Below are 19,226 nucleotides of genomic sequence, written 5' to 3'. Positions count from 1 at the left end.
TCCCGGTGCACAGTATGGCGATATTATATATTCTCCTGTCGGGAGATGTGTTGGGCTCAGAGTTGGTTCCCCTGTATCTATAGCCCCCTCTCCGCTCTCCCGGTGCACAGTATGGCGGTATTATATATTCTCCTGTCGGGAGATGTGTTGGGCTCAGAGTTGGTTCCCCTGTATCTATAGCCCCCTCTCCGCTCTCCCAGTGCACAGTATGGCGGTATTATATATTCTCCTGTCGGGAGATGTGTTGGGCTCAGAGTTGGTTCCCCTGTATCTATAGCCCCCTCTCCGCTCTCCCAGTGCACAGTATGGCGGTATTATATATTCTCCTGTCGGGAGATGTGTTGGACACAGAGTTGGTTCCCCTGTATCTATAGCCCCCTCTCCGCTCTCCCGGTGCACAGTATGGCGGTATTATATATTCTCCTGTCGGGAGATGTGTTGGGCTCAGAGTTGGTTCCCCTGTATCTATAGCCCCCTCTCCGCTCTCCCGGTGCACAGTATGGCGGTATTATATATTCTCCTGTCGGGAGATGTGTTGGACACAGAGTTGGTTCCCCTGTATCTATAGCCCCCTCTCCGCTCTCCCGGTGCACAGTAGGGCGGTATTATATATTCTCCTGTCGGGAGATGTGTTGGACACAGAGTTGGTTCCCCTGTATCTATAGCCCCCTCTCCGCTCTCCCGGTGCACAGTATGGCGGTATTATATATTCTCCTGTCGGGAGATGTGTTGGACACAGAGTTGGTTCCCCTGTATCTATAGCCCCCTTTCCGCTCTCCCGGTGCACAGTATGGCGGTATTATATATTCTCCTGTCGGGAGATGTGTTGGACACAGAGTTGGTTCCCCTGTATCTATAGCCCCCTCTCCGCTCTCCCGGTGCACAGTAGGGCGGTATTATATATTCTCCTGTCGGGAGATGTGTTGGGCTCAGAGTTGGTTCCCCTGTATCTCTAGCCCCCTCTCTGCTCTCCCGGTGCACAGTATGGCGGTATTATATATTCTCCTGTCGGGAGATGTGTTGGACACAGAGTTGGTTCCCCTGTATCTATAGCCCCCTCTCCGCTCTCCCGGTGCACAGTATGGCGGTATTATATATTCTCCTGTCGGGAGATGTGTTGGACACAGAGTTGGTTCCCCTGTATCTATAGCCCCCTCTCCGCTCTCCCAGTGCACAGTATGGCGGTATTATATATTCTCCTGTCGGGAGATGTGTTGGACACAGAGTTGGTTCCCCTGTATCTATAGCCCCCTCTCCGCTCTCCCGGTGCACAGTATGGCGGTATTATATATTCTCCTGTCGGGAGATGTGTTGGACACAGAGTTGGTTCCCCTGTATCTATAGCCCCCTCTCCGCTCTCCCGGTGCACAGTATGGCGGTATTATATATTCTCCTGTCAGGAGATGTGTTGGGCTCAGAGTTGGTTCCCCTGTATCTATAGCCCCCTCTCCGCTCTCCCGGTGCACAGTATGGCGGTATTATATATTCTCCTGTCGGGAGATGTGTTGGGCTCAGAGTTGGTTCCCCTGTATCTATAGCCCCCTCTCCGCTCTCCCGGTGCACAGTATGGCGGTATTATAGATTCTCCTGTCGGGAGATGTGTTGGACACAGAGTTGGTTCCCCTGTATCTATAGCCCCCTCTCCGCTCTCCCGGTGCACAGTATGGCGGTATTATATAGTCTCCTGTCGGGAGATGTGTTGGGCTCAGAGTTGGTTCCCCTGTATCTTTAGCCCCCTCTCCGCTCTCCCGGTGCACAGTATGGCGGTATTATATATTCTCCTGTCGGGAGATGTGTTGGACACAGAGTTGGTTCCCCTGTATCTATAGCCCCCTCTCCGCTCTCCCGGTGCACAGTATGGCGGTATTATATATTCTCCTGTCGGGAGATGTGTTGGGCTCAGAGTTGGTTCCCCTGTATCTATAGCCCCCTCTCCGCTCTCCCAGTGCACAGTATGGCGGTATTATATATTCTCCTGTCGGGAGATGTGTTGGACACAGAGTTGGTTCCCCTGTATCTATAGCCCCCTCTCCGCTCTCCCGGTGCACAGTAGGGCGGTATTATATATTCTCCTGTCGGGAGATGTGTTGGACACAGAGTTGGTTCCCCTGTATCTATAGCCCCCTCTCCGCTCTCCCGGTGCACAGTATGGCGGTATTATATATTCTCCTGTCGGGAGATGTGTTGGGCTCAGAGTTGGTTCCCCTGTATCTATAGCCCCCTCTCCGCTCTCCCGGTGCACAGTATGGCGGTATTATATAGTCTCCTGTCGGGAGATGTGTTGGGCTCAGAGTTGGTTCCCCTGTATCTATAGCCCCCTCTCCGCTCTCCCAGTGCACAGTATGGCGGTATTATATATTCTCCTGTCGGGAGATGTGTTGGGCTCAGAGTTGGTTCCCCTGTATCTATAGCCCCCTCTCCGCTCTCCCAGTGCACAGTATGGCGGTATTATATATTCTCCTGTCGGGAGATGTGTTGGACACAGAGTTGGTTCCCCTGTATCTATAGCCCCCTCTCCGCTCTCCCAGTGCACAGTATGGCGGTATTATATATTCTCCTGTCGGGAGATGTGCTGGACACAGAGTTGGTTCCCCTGTATCTATAGCCCCCTCTCCGCTCTCCCAGTGCACAGTATGGCGGTATTATATATTCTCCTGTCGGGAGATGTGTTGGACACAGAGTTGGTTCCCCTGTATCTATAGCCCCCTCTCCGCTCTCCCGGTGCACAGTATGGCGGTATTATATATTCTCCTGTCCGGAGATGTGTTGGACACAGAGTTGGTTCCCCTGTATCTCTAGCCCCCTCTCCGCTCTCCCGGTGCACAGTATGGCGGTATTATATATTCTCCTGTCGGGAGATGTGTTGGGCTCAGAGTTGGTTCCCCTGTATCTATAGCCCCCTCTCCGCTCTCCCAGTGCACAGTATGGCGGTATTATATATTCTCCTGTCGGGAGATGTGTTGGACACAGAGTTGGTTCCCCTGTATCTATAGCCCCCTCTCCGCTCTCCCAGTGCACAGTATGGCGGTATTATATATTCTCCTGTCGGGAGATGTGTTGGACACAGAGTTGGTTCCCCTGTATCTATAGCCCCCTCTCCGCTCTCCCAGTGCACAGTATGGCGGTATTATATATTCTCCTGTCGGGAGATGTGCTGGACACAGAGTTGGTTCCCCTGTATCTATAGCCCCCTCTCCGCTCTCCCAGTGCACAGTATGGCGGTATTATATATTCTCCTGTCGGGAGATGTGTTGGACACAGAGTTGGTTCCCCTGTATCTATAGCCCCCTCTCCGCTCTCCCGGTGCACAGTATGGCGGTATTATATATTCTCCTGTCGGGAGATGTGTTGGGCTCAGAGTTGGTTCCCCTGTATCTATAGCCCCCTCTCCGCTCTCCCGGTGCACAGTATGGCGGTATTATATAGTCTCCTGTCGGGAGATGTGTTGGGCTCAGAGTTGGTTCCCCTGTATCTATAGCCCCCTCTCCGCTCTCCCGGTGCACAGTATGGCGGTATTATATAGTCTCCTGTCGGGAGATGTGTTGGGCTCAGAGTTGGTTCCCCTGTATCTATAGCCCCCTCTCCGCTCTCCCGGTGCACAGTATGGCGGTATTATATATTCTCCTGTCGGGAGATGTGTTGGGCTCAGAGTTGGTTCCCCTGTATCTATAGCCCCCTCTCCGCTCTCCCGGTGCACAGTATGGCGGTATTATATATTCTCCTGTCGGGAGATGTGTTGGACACAGAGTTGGTTCCCCTGTATCTATAGCCCCCTCTCCGCTCTCCCGGTGCACAGTATGGCGGTATTATATAGTCTCCTGTCGGGAGATGTGTTGGGCTCAGAGTTGGTTCCCCTGTATCTATAGCCCCCTCTCCGCTCTCCCAGTGCACAGTATGGCGGTATTATATATTCTCCTGTCGGGAGATGTGCTGGACACAGAGTTGGTTCCCCTGTATCTATAGCCCCCTCTCCGCTCTCCCGGTGCACAGTATGGCGGTATTATATAGTCTCCTGTCGGGAGATGTGTTGGGCTCAGAGTTGGTTCCCCTGTATCTATAGCCCCCTCTCCCGGTGCACAGTATGGCGGTATTATATATTCTCCTGTCAGGAGATGTGTTGGGCTCAGAGTTGGTTCCCCTGTATCTATAGCCCCCTCTCCGCTCTCCCGGTGCACAGTATGGCGCTATTATATATTCTCCTGTCGGGAGATGTGTTGGGCTCAGAGTTGGTTCCCCTGTATCTATAGCCCCCTCTCCCGGTGCACAGTATGGCGGTATTATATATTCTCCTGTCGGGAGATGTGTTGGACACAGAGTTGGTTCCCCTGTATCTATAGCCCCCTCTCCGCTCTCCCGGTGCACAGTAGGGCGGTATGTGGCGCTGTACGAGGTGACAGTAATAGTTACTTGCCGGTGGCTGCACATGACACGTATTGTTCGCAGTGAGTGCGGAGGAGGTGCGGGGGCGAGCGATCAGGGGGCACCGACCTCCAAAATACAGAAATCACCTGAAGACCAATAATAATAATAATAATAATACCGCCAACCGTGCCGCACATGGCCCCAATACTAGAGAGACCTGATCCGAGGTCACAGGACACATCCATCATACACTGGGCACCAGGAGGAGGGCGTCTTACCCCCGGGCACCAGGAGGAGGGCGTCTTACCCCCGGGCACCAGGAGGAGGGCGTCTTACCCCCGGGCACCAGGAGGTGGGCGCCTTACCCCCGGGCACCAGGAGGTGGGCGCCTTACCCCCGGGCACCAGGAGGAGGGCTCCTTACCCCCGGGCACCAGGAGGAGGAGGGCGCCTTACCCCCGGGCACCAGGAGGAGGGCGCCTTACCCCTGGGCACCAGGAGGAGGGCGCCTTACCCCTGGGCACCAGGAGGAGGGCGCCTTACCCCCGGGCACCAGGAGGTGGGCGCCTTACCCCCGGGCACCAGGAGGTGGGCGCCTTACCCCCGGGCACCAGGAGGAGGGCTCCTTACCCCCGGGCACCAGGAGGAGGAGGGCGCCTTACCCCCGGGCACCAGGAGGAGAGCATCTTACCCCCGGGCACCAGGAGGAGGGCGTCTTACCCCCGGGCACCAGGAGGAGGGCATCTTACCCCCGGGCACCAGGAGGAGGGCGTCTTACCCCCGGGCACCAGGAGGAGGGCGCCTTACCCCCGGGCACCAGGAGGAGAGCATCTTACCCCCGGGCACCAGGAGGAGGGCGCCTTACCCCCGGGCACCAGGAGGAGGGCGCCTTACCCCCGGGCACCAGGAGGAGGGCGTCTTACCCCCGGGCACCAGGAGGAGGGCGTCTTACCCCCGGGCACCAGGAGGAGGGCGTCTTACCCCCGGGCACCAGGAGGAGGGCTCCTTACCCCCGGGCACCAGGAGGAGGGCGCCTTACCCCCGGGCACCAGGAGGAGAGCATCTTACCCCCGGGCACCAGGAGGAGGGCGCCTTACCCCCGGGCACCAGGAGGAGGGCGCCTTACCCCCGGGCACCAGGAGGAGGGCGCCTTACCCCCGGGCACCAGGAGGAGGGCGCCTTACCCCCGGGCACCAGGAGGAGGGCGCCTTACCCCCGGGCACCAGGAGGAGGGCGCCTTACCCCCGGGCACCAGGAGGAGGGCGCCTTACCCCCGGGCACCAGGAGGAGGGCGCCTTACCCCCGGGCACCAGGAGGAGGGCGCCTTACCCCCGGGCACCAGGAGGAGGGCGCCTTACCCCCGGGCACCAGGAGGAGGGCGCCTTACCCCCGGGCACCAGGAGGAGGGCGCCTTACCCCCGGGCACCAGGAGGAGGGCGTCTTACCGCCGGGCACCAGCAGTTTTTCATTATACCCCGGGCATCCTGAGGTATCTCAACCCAGGGGATCAGGCAGCATAATACCCCTGGGCATCAGTGTCACCATTGATTATGTAAAATTTTACACTGTCACGAGCCAACATTGCCTTAGTGTAACTATGATGGCATTGTATAGGGGTATTATCTCACAGTATATGGCAGTATTACAGGACAGGAGTATGGGGGTATTATATCACAGTATATGGCAGTATTACAGTACAGGAGTATGGGGGTTATTATATCACAGTATATGGCGGTATTACAGTACAGGAGTATAGGGGGGTATTATATCACAGTATATGGCGGTATTACAGTACAGGAGTATAGGGGGGTATTATATCACAGTATATGGCGGTATTACAGTACAGGAGTATGGGGGGTATTATATCACAGTATATGGCAGTATTACAGTACAGGAGTATGGGGTATTATATCACAGTATATGGCAGTATTACAGTACAGGAGTATGGGGGTATTATATCACAGTATATGGCAGTATTACAGTACAGGAGTATGGGGGTATTATATCACAGTATATGGCAGTATTATATCACAGTATATGGCAGTATTACAGTACAGGAGTATGGGGGGTATTATATCACAGTATATGGCGGTATTACAGTACAGGAGTATGGCGGTATTATATCACAGTATATGGCAGTATTACAGTACAGGAGTATGGGGGGTATTATATCACAGTATATGGCAGTATTACACTACAGGAGTATGGGGGTATTATATCACAGTATATGACAGTATTACAGTACAGGAGTATAGGGGTATTATATCACAGTATATGGCGGTATTACAGTACAGGAGTATGGGGGGTATTATATCACAGTATATGGCGGTATTACAGTACAGGAGTATGGGGGGTATTATATCACAGTATATGGCAGTATTACAGTACAGGAGTATGGGCGGTATTATATCACAGTATATGGCGGTATTACAGTACAGGAGTATGGGGGGTTATTATATCACAGTATATGGCGGTATTACAGTACAGGAGTATGGGGGGTATTATATCACAGTATATGGCAGTATTACAGTACAGGAGTATGGGGGTATTATATCACAGTATATGGCAGTATTACAGTACAGGTGTATAGGGGTATTATATCACAGTATATGGCGGTATTACAGTACAGGAGTATGGGGGTATTATATCACAGTATATGGCAGTATTACAGTACAGGTGTATAGGGGTATTATATCACAGTATATGGCAGTATTACAGTACAGGAGTATCGGGGTATTATATTACAGTATATGACGGTATTACAGTACAGGAGTATGGGGGGTATTATATCACAGTATATGGCAGTATTACAGTACAGGAGTATGGGGGGTATTATATCACAGTATATGGCAGTATTACAGTACAGGTGTATGGGGGTTATTATATCACAGTATATGGCAGTATTACAGTGCAGGAGTATGGCGGTATTATATCACAGTATATGGCGGTATTACAGTACAGGAGTATGGGGGTATTATATCACAGTATATGGCAGTATTACAGTACAGGAGTATGGGGGGTATTATATCACAGTATATGGCGGTATTACAGTACAGGAGTATGGGGGTATTATATCACAGTATATGGCAGTATTACAGTACAGGAGTATGGGCGGTATTATCTCACAGTATATGGCGGTATTACAGTACAGGAGTATGGGGGTATTATATCACAGTATATGGCGGTATTACAGTTCAGGAGTATGGGGGTATTATATCACAGTATATGGCAGTATTACAGTTCAGGAGTATGGGGGTATTATATCACAGTATATGGCAGTATTACAGTACAGGAGTATGGGGGTATTATATCACAGTATATGGCAGTATTACAGTACAGGAGTATGGGGGTATTATATCACAGTATATGGCGGTATTACAGTACAGGAGTATGGGGGGGTATTATATCACAGTATATGGCAGTATTACAGTACAGGAGTATGGGGGTATTATATCACAGTATATGGCAGTATTACAGTACAGGAGTATGGGGGTATTATATCACAGTATATGGCAGTATTACAGTACAGGAGTATGGCGGTATTATATCACAGTATATGGCGGTATTACAGTACAGGAGTATGGGGGTATTATATCACAGTATATGGCGGTATTACAGTACAGGAGTATGGGGGGTATTATATCACAGTATATGGCGGTATTACAGTACAGGTGTATGGGGGTTATTATATCACAGTATATGGCGGTATTACAGTACAGGAGTATGGGGGGTATTATATCACAGTATATGGCAGTATTACAGTACAGGAGTATGGGGGTATTATATCACAGTATATGGCAGTATTACAGTACAGGAGTATGGGGGTATTATATCACAGTGTATGGCAGTATTACAGTACAGGAGTATGGGGGTATTATATCACAGTATATGGCAGTATTACAGTACAGGAGTATGGGGGTATTATATCACAGTATATGGCAGTATTACAGTACAGGAGTATGGCGGTATTATATCACAGTATATGGCAGTATTACAGTACAGGAGTATGGGGGGTATTATACCACAGTATATGGCGGTATTACAGTACAGGAGTATGGGGGGTATTATATCACAGTATATGGCAGTATTACAGTACTGGAGTATGGGGGTATTATATCACAGTATATGGCAGTATTACAGTACAGGAGTATGGGGGGTATTATCTCACAGTATATGGCGGTATTACAGTACAGGAGTATGGGGGGTATTATCTCACAGTATATGGCGGTATTACAGTACAGGAGTATGGGGGTTATTATATCACAGTATATGGCAGTATTACAGTACAGGAGTATAGGGGTAATATATCACAGTATATGGCGGTATTACAGTACAGGAGTATGGGGGTATTATATCACAGTATATGGCAGTATTACAGTACAGGAGTATGGGGGTATTATATCACAGTATATGGCAGTATTACAGTACAGGAGTATGGGGGTATTATATTACAGTATATGGCGGTATTACAGTACAGGAGTATGGGGGGTATTATATCACAGTATATGGCAGTATTACAGTACAGGAGTATGGGGGTATTATATCACAGTATATGGCAGTATTACAGTACAGGAGTATGGGGGTATTATATCACAGTATATGGCAGTATTACAGTACAGGAGTATGGGGGTATTATATCACAGTATATGGCGGTATTACAGTACAGGAGTATGGGGGGTATTATATCACAGTATATGGCAGTATTACAGTACAGGAGTATGGGGGTATTATATCACAGTATATGGCGGTATTACAGTACAGGAGTATGGGGTATTATATCACAGTATATGGCAGTATTACAGTACAGGAGTATGGGGTATTATATCACAGTATATGGCAGTATTATATCACAGTATATGGCAGTATTACAGTACAGGAGTATGGGGGGTATTATATCACAGTATATGGCAGTATTACAGTACAGGAGTATGGGGGGTATTATATCACAGTATATGGCGGTATTACAGTACAGGAGTATGGCGGTATTATATCACAGTATATGGCAGTATTATATCACAGTATATGGCGGTATTACAGTACAGTTTTTTCTGTGTTGCGATGCTTTTGTCCTGCGTCTTCCCTGTGATGCTGTGACCTTCGCTGTATTTATACCGCACCCGGCAGTGACCATAGTGATGTGGATACACACATACCGCCATCTCCATGAGCCGTGAGCCGCCGCTTTGTCCCTGCGCCTCCGCACCCGCAACCTTTTATACGTAATTAATATCTAATTATGTCCCTAATCCCAGACACATAATGGCGGTACACGAGAGTATGTGCAGTATTATCCCCTCACAGTATAAATAATACCGTAAATGTTCCTGCAGATGTCTCCGCTCTGCATTACATCCGGGGAGTTACCCATCCATCTCCCCAAACCTCTGCTTAAAGGGTTTGTCCAGAATTAGGAAATTATGATTGCCATTCTTCTTGAAACAGCGCCCCCCAGGTCCACAGGTCACAGGTGGTATTACACTCAGGGTCATGAAGGACATGGAATTACTAAGCGGACAGATAGTGGACAATCCCTTTAAGAAGCATAAAAAGCTTAAAACTTAAATTACAGAACCCCCTCCCCATGATGTTCATGTAATGGCCACCAGGTGGCAGCAGTGATTGTAGCAGGGGCCGGGGTGCAGCAGTGATTGTAGCAGGGGCCGGGGTGCAGCAGTGATTGTAGCAGGGGCCGGGGTGCAGCAGTGATTGTAGCAGGGGCCGGGGTGCAGCAGTGATTGTAGCAGGGGCCGGGGTGCAGCAGTGATTGTAGCAGGGGCCGGGGTGCAGCAGTGATTGTAGCAGGGGCCGGGGTGCAGCAGTGATTGTAGCAGGGGCCGGGGTGCAGCAGTGATTGTAGCAGGGGCCGGGGTGCAGCAGTGATTGTAGCAGGGGCCGGGGTGCAGCAGTGATTGTAGCAGGGGCCGGGGTGCAGCAGTGATTGTAGCAGGGGCCGGGGTGCAGCAGTGATTGTAGCAGGGGCCGGGGTGCAGCAGTGATTGTAGCAGGGGCCGGGGTGCAGCAGTGATTGTAGCAGGGGCCGGGGTGCAGCAGTGATTGTAGCAGGGGCCGGGGTGCAGCAGTGATTGTAGCAGGGGCCGGGGTGCAGCAGTGATTGTAGCAGGGGCCGGGGTGCAGCAGTGATTATAGCAGGGGCCGGGGTGCAGCAGTGATTGTAGCAGGGGCCGGGGTGCAGCAGTGATTGTAGCAGGGGCCGGGGTGCAGCAGTGATTGTAGCAGGGGCCGGGGTGTCGTGTCCGGAGATTGGAGCCTAAAGGTTCAGATTATCAAGGGATTAGCAAAAGTCTCCAGTACTGGAAGAAGCCAGAACAGCAATGTGACTGACAGAGCAGAATAGTGAGCGCAGCTCCGGAGTAAGATACTGGAGGGGACGTGCCTGATCCTGGATGTCCTCATGAAGGGACAAGAACTTCGCCTAATTAACATCTATGGTCCCCAGTCCAAGTGGGACAGGAAGTGTCTCTTTATGAGGATCAAGCCCTACCTTTTTACAAGTCGGCAGGTGGTCTTTGGAGGGGACTTCAATGCTGTCACGAGGTCCCAGGATAGGGGAGGTTCCAGAGACAAGCTGACTTATGATAGCGTCGCTCTTAATAGCATAGCTAGTGAGGCTCGCCTGGTGGATGTCCACATCCGGCACACCCCAGGCCACGCGGGGTTCACCTATTATAGGGGTAGCTGTAGGTCTAGAATAGACAGGTTTTATTTAAAGGAGGAAGCCATTTCTTCAGCAGTGTCCGTTGTTGAGGTGGAGTTCTCCGACCACTGTCTAATTTTGTTTTCTCTGAATGTTACAGAGACCCCCCGGATGGGAAGAGGCTACTGGAAGCTCAATTCGTCTCTCCTGGAAGAAGCAGAGATAAGACAATCCTTTGAGGACTTTCTTCAGAGCCAGGTACCATTGCTGGGCCTTTGTAGCAGTAAGTCAGAGTGGTGGGAGATGCTCAAGAAAAGGGTGGCGAGATTCTTCCGCCAGCTCTCGAGCCTCAGGAGCCTGGACAGGTACCGCCTGTATCAGGGCCTGAGGAGGAAGCTCGAGCATCTCGTCTCGACTGGAGGTAGTCGTGAGGACATCTCCAGAGTGAAATCCTTGCTGAAGAGGTGTCAGTACGATAGACACGCATCTTTGGTTTTTGAGAGGGATTACGGGAAATACCGCTCGCCCGACCCTTACAGAAACTGCAAGATGTCAGTGAATGGGAAAGTTGTCACAGGACTGGTTGACAGTACGGGATCCCTGAAAAGGTCCAGATCAGGGATTCTGGAGGTCGTCAGATCCTTCTACTCGCACCTCTTGGGCAGGAAGGATCTAGATCGGGATGTGATGTCGGATTTCCTGGCTGAAACTGTCCCTGAGCCAGGAGTAGACCCTTCTCTTGATGTTTTGACAGAGATGATCAGGGAAGAGGAAGTCAGCCTGGCGATTGAAGGGCTCGCCCTCAAGAAATCGCCAGGTCCGGATGGCTTAACATCTGAGTTTTATAAGACCTTTAAGGACGCCTTGGTTCCCCTCTTGACTGAGGTATTCAATGAGTGTCTTTCCTCGGGCGTTCTGCCGAAGTCAATGAGGAGGTCTGCCCTAATCATTCTGTCAAAGGGTAAGGACCGATCTCGTATTGAGAACTGGCGTCCCATAGCGCTTCTCAATACGGACAGAAAGGTTTTGGCAAAGGTGCTGTTTAATCGTCTGGTGCAGTTTGCGCCCCGGCTCCTTTCGGGGACCCAGCACTGCTCTGTTCCAGGCCGCAGTACATTTAGTGCTGTGCTTTGTGTCCGGGAGGCAGTGGAGCAGGGCAGGGCTGGTAACTGGAAGGGGTACTTGCTGTCCTTGGATCAGGCAAAAGCGTTTGATCGGGTTAACCACGAGTACCTCTGGTCTGTCCTTCTGAGGTATGGCCTGCCGGGCGGGTTTGTCAATTGGCTGAAAGTTTTGTACGCAGGGGCAGAGAGTTTCCCGCTTGTGAACGGTTGGATTGGCCGCTCTTTTGAGGTCGGGTCTGGTGTTCGCCAGGGTTGTCCTCTGAGCCCACTTTTATACGTGTTCGCGATTGACCCATTCCTTAGGAGGGTTGATCGTGGGCCGTTGGTGGGAGTCGGGATGGACCAGGCGGCACCGGAAGCCACTCTAAGGGTGGTAGCGTACGCCGATGACGTCACCGTTTTTGTGTCCTCGAGAGGGGAGGCGCAATGGGTGATGTCAGAGGTTGACCGCTACTCAGAGGCTTCTGGGTCCAAGATCAACCGGGATAAGTGTGAGAGTCTCTGGCTGGGAGAGGGGGATCCAGGGTTTGCTCTCCCGGACACTCTTCCAGGGCCCCAAGACTCTGCCAATGTTCTCGGCATCGAATTTGGCCAGGGGGATTACCCCATGCAAAACTGGGACGGCAGGCTTAAGATCGCCGCTCAGAGGGTGGACCAGTGGAAGGGTTGGTCTTTGACCCTCAGAGAAAGGGTTAATCTGATCAAAACTTACCTGCTCCCATTGCTGATATATCTGGGCAGTGTGTGCATGTTGCCAGAACCCCTCTGGACTCGGGTCTACAGTCTGTTCTTCCAGCTGTTATGGGGGAATAGGCTGAACCTTATCAAGAGGGAGGTTACTTACCGCACGAGGAGACAAGGAGGGTTGTGTATGGTCAACCCTGTGGTGTTCCTAGTGAATACCTTTCTTAAGATCAATGTAGCAAACCTCTGGAAAGAGAGGGCTCCTCCGTGGGTATACTCCTGTAGGGGATGGGCTCCTCCGTGGGTATACTCCTGTAGGGGATGGGCTCCTCCGTGGGTATACTCCTGTAGGGGATGGGCTCCTCCGTGGGTATACTCCTGCAGGGGATGGGCTCCTCCGTGGGTATACTCCTGCAGGGGATGGGCTCCTCCGTGGGTATACTCCTGCAGGGGATGGGCTCCTCCGTGGGTATACTCCTGCAGGGGATGGGCTCCTCCGTGGGTATACTCCTGCAGGGGATGGGCTCCTCCGTGGGTATACTCCTGTAGGGGATGGGCTCCTCCGTGGGTATACTCCTGTAGGGGATGGGCTCCTCCGTGGGTATACTCCTGTAGGGGATGGGCTCCTCCGTGGGTATACTCCTGCAGGGGATGGGCTCCTCCGTGGGTATACTCCTGTAGGGGATGGGCTCCTCCGTGGGTATACTCCTGTAGGGGATGGGCTCCTCCGTGGGTATACTCCTGTAGGGGATGGGCTCCTCCGTGGGTATGCTCCTGCAGGGGATGGGCTCCTCCGTGGGTATACTCCTGCAGGGGATGGGCTCCTCCGTGGGTATACTCCTGCAGGGGATGGGCTCCTCCGTGGGTATACTCCTGCAGGGGATGGGCTCCTCCGTGGGTATACTCCTGCAGGGGATGGGCTCCTCCGTGGGTATACTCCTGTAGGGGATGGGCTCCTCCGTGGGTATACTCCTGCAGGGGATGGGCTCCTCCGTGGGTATACTCCTGCAGGGGATGGTTTCGGCCTTTCTTCCAGGAATGGGAGACAGGAGGGCGAGTGAAGGATCTTCGCACACCGCATGGGCATCTTCCGTCTTACGCTACCCCGGTTCTGAAGGTGATTCGCCGGTGGGGTCTGGGAATGTGGGAGATCAGGACCATGTCGAGGAAAGTCCTTGACAAGAGGGTTCTGTTGACCCATTTCCAGAAGCCTCTGGCCCTCAGGGATTGCCCAAGTCAGGATCTGGGGGTGGGTTTCAGTTTGCTGAATTCCATCAGGATCCCCTTGAAGTTTTGGGACGTGACTTGGCGCTGCTTCCATGGAAAGCTGTGTGTGAGGGACAATCTGAAGTGTAGGAGCTCTGAGGAAAGGGGTTGTCCCCGGGAGGAGTGCGGTGGCCTGCTGGAGAGCATGGACCACTTCCTGCTTCAGTGCCCCTATAACACAGAGGTGTACAACCGGGTGGGCGCTTCCCTCCATTGGCCCGGGTTGGCCGGTCTCTCCTATGCGGAGTGGGCCTATGGAGCATTCAGAGGCCTGGGTGGCCGGGACCGCTGCACGTTATTCCTAGTCAGTCTAGTGGTCAGGTACCACACGTGGAACGCACAGTGTTTAGTATCAACGCAGCGTAAAATCCTCCCGGTGGATGAGGTGGTTAGGAACATTCTGGGTGACCTGGTGAAGGTGCGCTCTCTGGAGTATGAGAGGCTGGGCACGGGGAGGGCCTCTCTCCTTAGTGCCCCTTAGTCTGTCCTCTCCCCTCCTGGTGAAGGTGCGCTCTCTGGAGTATGAGAGGCTGGGCACGGGGAGGACCTCTCTCCTTAGTGTCCCTTAGTCTGTCCTCTCCTCTCCTGGTGAAGGTGCGCTCTCTGGAGTATGAGAGGCTGGGCACGGGGAGGACCTCTCTCCTTAGTGTCCCTTAGTCTGTCCTCTCCCCTCCTGGTGAAGGTGCGCTCTCTGGAGTATGAGAGGCTGGGCACGGGGAGGGCCTCTCTCCTTAGTGTCCCTTAGTCTGTCCTCTCCCCCCTGGTGAAGGTGCGCTCTCTGGAGTATGAGAGGCTGGGCACGGGGAGGGCCTCTCTCCTTAGTGTCCCTTAGTCTGTCCTCTCTTCCTGGTGAAGGTGCGCTCTCTGGAGTATGAGAGGCTGGGCACGGGGAGGGCCTCTCTCATTAGTGTCCCTTAGTCTGTCCTCTCCCCTCCTGGTGAAGGTGCGCTCTCTGGAGTATGAGGGGCTGGGCACGGGAGGACCTCTCTCCTTAGTGTCCCTTAGTCTGTCCTCTCCCCCCTGGTGAAGGTGCGCTCTCTGGAGTATGAGAGGCTGGGTACGGGGAGGGCCTCTCTCCTTAGTGTCCCTTAGTCTGTCCTCTCCCCCCTGGTGAAGGTGCGCTCTCTGGAGTATGAGGGGCTGGGCACGGGGAGGACCTCTCTCCTTAGTGTCCCTTAGTCTGTCCTCTCCCCTCCTGGTGAAGGTGCACTCTCTGGAGTATGAGAGGCTGGGCACGGGGAGGACCTCTCTCCTTAGTGTCCCTTAGTCTGTCCTCTCCCCTCCTGGTGAAGGTGCGCTCTCTGGAGCATGAGAGGCTGGGCACGGGGAGGGCCTCTCTCCTTTGGAGGGGGTTCTCCTTTAGTGTCCCTTAGTCTGTCATCTCCTCTCCTGGTGTTGGGCTGATGCTGACACTGTAGATTTTTGCTTTGTATCTGGGCATGTAGTGATGTTGGGCTTGCAGGCACCGAACCTGGGCTTTATGTGGTTTTGATTGAAGTTGTTGAGATTTTATTTGTATTCTGTTTTCTTTATGTTGTGTTGTATATATTGTATATATTGTATATATTGTATATAGTGGGGTTTGGGACATAGTGTTAGGTTGGGAGGGGGGTGATGGTGGTGGGACTTATGAACGACCCTGGGCACTGGTCTGGACTACTTAACGCAAACTTTGGACGTTAGACCAGTGTCTGGGGGGAAGGGGAGGGTGCGGGCGAGGGATTTAGTTTAGTGTAGTGTTATGTGTATTATGTGTTTGTTATTATATATTTATAAAAAAAAAAAAAAAAAAGGGTGTGGGGTGGGTTTATGTATATTTATAGTCATTTATGTTTATTTGTGGGTGTGGCTTGTCTTATTGTTTATTGGTTTGGTTGAGGATGTGATAATCGGTTGTGTGGGGGTTGTGGTATTTGGTGTTATTCATTTCGGTGTATTGTAAGTTATTGTTTTGCTAGGAGTGAATGTGGCTGGACCAGCAGGTAAGACATTGTATATATTATATATTATGTTTGGTTTGTATTGTTATGTTTTTTACTTTTATATAAAATAAAAGATCTACAGGATGTAACTCAGGATCAGTACAGGATAAGTAATGTCATGTATGTACACAGTGACTGCACCAGCAGCAGAATAGTGAGTGCAGCTCTGGAGTATAATACAGGATGTAACTCAGGATCAGTACAGGATAAGTAATGTCATGTATGTACACAGTGACTGCACCAGCAGCAGAATAGTGAGTGCAGCTCTGGGGTATAATACAGGATGTAACTCAGGATCAGTACAGGATAAGTAATGTCATGTATGTACACAGTGACTGCACCAGCAGCAGAATAGTGAGTGCAGCTCTGGGGTATAATACAGGATGTAACTCAGGATCAGTACAGGATAAGTAATGTCATGTATGTACACAGTGACTGCACCAGCAGCAGAATAGTGAGTGCAGCTCTGGGGTATAATACAGGATGTAACTCAGGATCAGTACAGGATAAGTAATGTCATGTATGTACACAGTGACTGCACCAGCAGCAGAATAGTGAGTGCAGCTCTGGGGTATAATACAGGATGTAACTCAGGATCAGTACAGGATAAGTAATGTCATGTATGTACACAGTGACTGCACCAGCAGCAGAATAGTGAGTGCAGCTCTGGGGTATAATACAGGATGTAACTCAGGATCAGTACAGGATAAGTAATGTCATGTATGTACACAGTGACTGCACCAGCAGCAGAATAGTGAGTGCAGCTCTGGGGTATAATACAGGATGTAACTCAGGGTCAGTACAGGATAAGTAATGTCATGTATGTACACAGTGACTGCACCAGCAGCAGAATAGTGAGTGCAGCTCTGGAGTATAATACAGGATGTAACTCAGGATCAGTACAGGATTAGTAATGTCATGTATGTACACAGTGACTGCACCAGCAGCAGAATAGTGAGTGCAGCTCTGGAGTATAATACAGGATGTAACTCAGGATCAGTACAGGATAAGTAATGTCATGTATGTACACAGTGACTGCACCAGCAGCAGAACAGTGAGTGCAGCTCTGGAGTATAATACAGGATGTAACTCAGGATCAGTACAGGATAAGTAATGTCATGTATGTACACAGTGACTGCACCAGCAGCAGAACAGTGAGTGCAGCTCTGGAGTATAATACAGGATGTAACTCAGGATCAGTACAGGATTAGTAATGTCATGTATGTACACAGTGACTGCACCAGCAGCAGAATAGTGAGTGCAGCTCTGGAGTATAATACAGGATGTAACTCAGGATCAGTACAGGATAAGTAATGTCATGTATGTACACAGTGACTGCACCAGCAGCAGAATAGTGAGTGCAGCTCTGGGGTGTAATACAGAATGTAACTCAGGATCAGTACAGGATAAGTAATGTCATGTATGTACACAGTGACTGCACCAGCAGCAGAATAGTGAGTGCAGCTCTGGGGTATAATACAGGATGTAACTCAGGATCAGTACAGGATAAGTAATGTCATGTATGTACACAGTGACTGCACCAGCAGCAGAATAGTGAGTGCAGCTCTGGAGTATAATACAGGATGTAACTCAGGATCAGTACAGGATAAGTAATGTCATGTATGTACACAGTGACTGCACCAGCAGCAGAATAGTGAGTGCAGCTCTGGGGTATAATACAGGATGTAACTCAGGATCAGTACAGGATAAGTAATGTCATGTATGTACACAGTGACTGCACCAGCAGCAGAATAGTGAGTGCAGCTCTGGGGTATAATACAGGATGTAACTCAGGATCAGTACAGGATAAGTAATGTCATGTATGTACACAGTGACTGCACCAGCAGCAGAATAGTGAGTGCTGGATCATTCTGCTGTGAACTGCTGACGGGTGTGGTTGTCTGTGACTGAGCTCCTGCACCACCTGGTGGAAGACCAATCCACCCAGGCCTGCTCTCTCCTCCCCAGGGAGGGAGTAGGTTTCTGGGATGAGTGAGCCAGGAAAATCCCAGGCTTCTGCCTCCCGGACCAGGCCGGCGGGGGGCAGGAGAAGCCAGTTGCCGGCCAAAGCGGAGGGGGTAAGAAGATCTGCCCGGAGCCAAGGACGCAGCGATGTGACCTCGGCTGCCACCCCCAAGACCCAGGGAAGCTGCAAGGTCTCCAGATCACAGAAGATCAAGGCAAGTAACATCAGCCTGAGTGCTCCTCCTGGAAAGCTGAGTGACTGTGCGGGAAAGCTGGGTGGTTCAGCTGGAAAGCTGGGTGCTCACGGAGGTGTGCAAAAGGCATGGGGTGATCTGAAGGCCCGGGAGTCTGCTACCATCTATGGCTCCCGGATTGCTGAGCACCTCCGTGAGTACGAGGAAGCCGGAAAAGCGCTGAGGAGGCTCCAGGAGGAGATAAGGGAGACCTTGGCCCTAGCGGGGGTGGCTACGCAGAGAAAGAAAAAGTCTGATCTACTTACCACCATAGACAGACTAAAAGCCGAGGTCACCGCTCTGCAGGAGAAGCGACATCTTATCCGCGAGCACAGCGGTCCGTTCCGCGAAAAGTTGGAAAACGACGCCCGGTTTGAGGAAATGCGCCTGGAGCAGCTGAGAAAGCAAAAGGGGCTTGAGATCCAGGCGGATGATGGCGATGATGAGGAGGATGAGGAAGACCAGCCGTGTCCGTCTGGTGGCCTGCGCCAACACCAGCAGGCCTCGCACGACAGGCTGCCTGCAGAGCAAGCGCCATTACCATCAGGCTGCGGCTCTGCCAACCTGGAGGAGGAAAGTGATGACAGCGGCCAGGGGGGGGCGCTAATGGCTCAGATCCGTCAGCTCGAGTCCCCAGTTCACCTCCAGAACTTTTCCTTCGGCGATGATATGCCAGATGACGACCTAAAGAGAAAGAAGAGAGCCAGGAAGACCAAGGCGTCTCAGGAGGTGAATCTGGTGTTTCGTCCCCTCCCTGTTCCCTCCGGGCGGGCAGCAGTGTCAGCCTGTCGTGTAGGCCCCGTTGCCCAGCCCAGCACGAATCCTGCAGTGGACTCGGTGCCAGGGTGCGGGGAGATTGCAAAGCCACGTTCTATCATGGCGCAGAGCACCAGCCTTGTTTGTAGTAGCAAGGATGGTGCAGGGAAGGCATCGGCCGAAAGGCCGGACAGTGAGGG

The sequence above is a fragment of the Engystomops pustulosus genome, chromosome 6 (genome assembly GCF_040894005.1).
Source record: "Engystomops pustulosus chromosome 6, aEngPut4.maternal, whole genome shotgun sequence".
NCBI lineage: Eukaryota > Metazoa > Chordata > Amphibia > Anura > Leptodactylidae > Engystomops > Engystomops pustulosus.
The sequence above is the reverse complement of the archived record's forward strand: the minus strand, read 5'-3'. Positions refer to the sequence as shown.